A 5,055-nucleotide genomic window follows, 5' to 3' on the forward strand; every position below is an offset into this window, starting at 1 on the left:
AACGCCCCCAGATTGAGAGTCGAGCACCCTAACCACCTGGCCATGCCGGGCCTTTAATGATGTTCTTTCAAATTATTTTATTTTGTGTTAATGAATGCAACTCCGACTTGTAAGAAAATAATAAAATCGTTATTGTTTTCGTAATTTTCGACTAGTAACTGTTAACAAAATATTTTTTAAGGCTTTTATTTTACTCCATTCGAATGGTTTAAGGTTGCATTTTCAACAGTTTGTTTATTTAGAATTTTCGCACAAAACTATACGCGGACTATCTGGACACACCCATTCTTACTTTTGAGCTGACAGACTTAAGAGATTATGACGTAAAGAGAAACTTACTGGACAAAATAAGAACTTTGTATAAGAGTCGCAAATGTGCTGTTACAACGTCAAGTGGATTGATAAATTGGATAGATATAATATCTGGCGTGCGACAAGAATGTACTCGTTCGCTCTTAAAAGCAAATTTAATGTCAGAAAAAATAATGTACTCGTGTTCGCGGATGATCAGGACTTATTCGACCAAAAGAAACTTCAAGACCATCTCAATAAACCAAATAAGCAGTGCAAAAAGTATAACATTACAATTAGCAAGGCCAGGACAGAAATGGTGAGCATTGGGAAAACAACAAGATCTACAACTGAGACCCAGCTGAAGCAACGTAAGTGTTTAGAGAGTCTTCAGTGAAGCTAACAAACTAGACAGAGAGAGAGTGAAACCAGATGCCAGAAAACAAACAACGTAACCTATCAAATGTTCCTCCTGCTTTCCCAAAAATACATCTCTTTTAGAAAAGAAGAGAGCACATACCAACATCATATTTACACCAATACTAACCTATTAATGCAAGACACTCAAACAAAGAATAACATTATGTGCAATAAGATGCCTCCCTAAAGCTGTCAATAAGATCAGACTAGATAAAGTAAAAAAAAAACACAGCTTTGAATGAGACCAGTACTGATGCGAATTAGTCCAGAGCAGCTATCAGCAAGAGTAAATAATTTACAATATATAAGAAAGAGAGGCAGAGGAAGACCAAAGGGGCATTAGATCGATGGTGTGAAGGAAACATCTGAAAACTTGAGACTAACAACAGCTGAAATGTGACACCTTGTCTTGGAAAGACGTTTGCGTCTACCACGACACTGAAAGACATAAGAGGAAGACAAAAGAAAGAAAGAAAGACTTAAGGGAAGACAACTAGTCAACAGCCCTTCACCATGTTGTTTGACCAAATACTGGGATTTCATCGTCACTCTCCCGTCCAAGGTTTCAAAAAGCGAAACGCATGTAAGCAGCAGCGGTGACGATCCGAACCATAACCCTTCGGATTCACATTTTAGGCACATTAACCAACTGGCTACATCCGGCCTTCGATAACGTGCGTCTATAGTTTTTCGTTCGTCATTGAAAATAAAGCACAGGACTTTTGTTTGTTGTTGTTAAGCATGATGCTACACAATGGGCTGTGCCCACTATGGGTATCGAAACCAGGTTTATAGCGTTATAAATGTTGAGGTTTGATGTTGAGCCACGTAGGGGGGGGGGGGAGACGCACAGATCATCTGTTGGTTCGGTTTTAAATCGGTTTATTGACACAACCATGAGAAAAATAAAACAAAGCTCTTAACTTATCTTCAATATACAAATATATAGTTTTTCAATTCAGCAACATTGACTTGAATATTATGAGTGAACGTTTTTCAAAGTATTTAATTTTTCTCCTTTTATTTTCATCCAGCATCAATGAAGTTTGAGAAGTATGTTCATTCGACATCGGACGTCAGGAATTTCTCTAGAAGGTTTGTTTGTAATTAAGCACAAAGCTACACAATAAGCTATCTGTGCTCTGCCCACCACGGGTATCGAAACCTGGATTCTAGCTTTGTGAGTCCCCAGACATACCGCTATGCCACTGGGGGGGGGCTCTCTAGAAGGTTTCGCAGGTATCTTTAACACAAGTTGAATATGCAAGGCAAAGTTTAAGTCACTCTGTGTAGATGTGTTAATGGTTTCCATTCAAAGGAGTAATGGATGTCTATGGTATTGATACAAAGGTGAGAGACTAAGCCTGATGGTCCCCTTATTTCACTATTAATAGTGTTCTATGTGATGATAGTGATTTTTGGGGCCCGGCATGGTCAGGTGGTTAGGGTGCTCGACTCACAATCTGAGAGTACGGGTTCGAATCCCCGTCCCACCAGCCGTGGAGGCGTTATAATGTTGCGGTCAATCCCATTATTCGTTGGTAAAAAGTAGCCCAAGGGTTGGCGGTGGGTGGTGATGACTAGCTGCCTTCCCTCTAGTCTTTCACTGCTGAATTAGGGAAGGCTAGCGCAGATAGCCCTCGTGTAGCTTTGCGCAAAATTTAAAACAAACCAAATCAAACTTGAGGTGTAGTTGGTTACATTTGGGTTCACCTTGATATCCTTCTATGTTTAACTTACCATTATAGCCGTACCTTACTGCACAATCAATTCTCTCGAAAAACTAAACTTTCGCGACATTCTCTGTTTCACATTTGAAATTATGTATTATCAGCAAGATAATTATTTTGTGTACAATTCCAAGGGAGGTTCCTACATTAGCTGAAGTGTATCACTGTGTTCTTCAGTTACTTCTGGTGACCAGCTGTTCTTCACTACCTCCGGTGTGCGACTGGTAGCCGGTCGTGGCGGAGTAGATCTCGTGTAGCTTTGCGCGAAATTCAAAACAAACTTACTAACCCCCATAACTACTCACCTACATATTCTATAGGCAGTATTTCTTTAAATGACTCTCTTATTGTTTTTCTAATTTCTATTTTTGTAAAGGACCAAAAACCTATTTCCTTCTCAACATAATACGTTCCGTAAATTATATAAATGTTCATCTATCCTTATAAAATAGTTTATTTATTTAGACAGTATTATCTTAATAATCTGTATTGTTTAAATTATCATGTAATCGATTTTCTATTGCGAAGTACTTGCGTTGTTAAAGATATCTCCGCTTATTTTTTCTCCATCTCTCGATCGCAGTGGGGAAGTTTATGGAATTGTGTATGTAGTAAACCAGTTACTTATTATCTGTAATGCATATTTAAATGCTAGAGAGAAGAAAGCGACCTATAACCTATATTAATGCTTTTGTCTGTTTGCTGTTAAGCATAAAGCTACATAAGGCTATCTGTGCTTTGCCTACCGCTGGTATCAAAACTAGATTTTTAGTGTTATAAACCCTCATTCTTACTTCTGAGCCATCGAGAGGGGGAGGCATGCAAGTGCTTTAACAAAAATTTCATTTATGTTGTTTGTTATTGAGCACAAAGCTACACAAAGGGATGTCTGTGCTCTGCCCACCACGGGTATCAAAACCTGGTTTCTAGCGGAATAAGTCCGTAGACATACCACTGTGCCATTGGAATGCTTTTAGATAAGAGTGTGTGTTTGTTTTTGTAGAGCAAAGCCATCTTGGGCTATCTGCTATGTCTACTGCGGGGAATCGAATCCCGGATTTTGACGTTCTAAGTCTGTAGACTTACCGCTGTCCCACCGAGGGACTTTTAACGAAAATATGCCGATTTAAAACTGGAACTCAAATATTTTTTATGAGCGTTGTTTTTATTATATATAGGATATTTCCCTCTTCTAGCAACTAAAGTATTTTTATGGGCGTTGTTTTTATTATATAAAGAATACTTCCCTCTTCTAGCAACTAAAATATTTTTATGAGCGTTGTTTTTATTATATATAGAATACTTCCCTCTTCTAGCAACTAAAATATTTTTATGAGCTATATATAATAAAAACAACGCCCATAAAAATACTTTAGTTGCTAGAAGAGGGAAGTATCCTATATATAATAAAAACAACTAATTGTAAAGATATTATATATACACCTATTGTTGTTAACTGATCGTAAAGATACTGTTTATACACCTATTGTTGTTAACTGATTGTAAAGATACTGTATATACACCTATTGCTGTTAACTGATCGTAAAGATACTGTTTATACACCTATTGTTGTTAACTGATTGTAAAGATACTGTATATATACACCTATTGTTGTTAACTGATCGTAAAGATACTGTATATACACCTATTGTTGTTAACTGATTGTAAAGATACTGTTTATACACCTATTGTTTTTAACTGATTGTAAAGATACTGTTTATACACCTATTGTTGTTAACTGATTGTAAAGATACTGTTTATACACCTATTGTTTTTAACTGATTGTAAAGATACTGTTTATACACCTATTGTCATTAACTCACGGGTTTCCAGTAAAATGCTTTCAGTAGATTCAAAGCTCCAAGCAATATTTACACATACATACACACCGCGAGGAATCGAACCTCGAATTTTTATCGTTGTGAATCCGTAAACCTTACAGTTGACCCAACGGAAGACCATAAGGATTGGATAATGCTGTGTTCTAATTGTTAATTTGTAGGGCAGAGATGAATATTTAAACATTAGGTAAATAAGTGTATGTTTCCAAATAAAATGGTAGAAATAATAATAAACTGATACTGAGCATTTTGTACTGTTGTGCTAGAAAAGGGAAGTATTCTTTATATAATAAAAACAACGCCCAATAAAATAATTTAGTTGCTAGAAGAGGGAAGTATTCGTTAACAATAGGTGTATAAACAGTATCTTTACAAATCAGTTAACAACAATGGGTGTATATACAGTATCTTTACAATTAGTTAACAATAGGTGTATAAACAGTATCTTTACAATCAGTTAACAACAATAGGTGTATATACAGTATCTTTACAATCAGTTAACAACAATAGGTGTATATACAGTATCTTTACAATCAGTTAACAATAGGTGTATAAACAGTATCTTTACAATCAGTTAACAACAATAGGTGTATATGCAGTATCTTTACGATCAGTTAACAACAATAGGTGTATATACAGTATCTTTACAATCAGTTAATAACAATAGGTGTATAAACAGTATCTTTACAATCAGTTAACAACAATAGGTGTATAAACAGTATCTTTACGATCAGTTAACAACAATAGGTGTATATACAGTATCTTTACAATCA

Source organism: Limulus polyphemus, unplaced genomic scaffold (genome assembly GCF_000517525.1).
Source record: "Limulus polyphemus unplaced genomic scaffold, Limulus_polyphemus-2.1.2 Scaffold162, whole genome shotgun sequence".
NCBI classification, from domain to species: domain Eukaryota; kingdom Metazoa; phylum Arthropoda; class Merostomata; order Xiphosura; family Limulidae; genus Limulus; species Limulus polyphemus.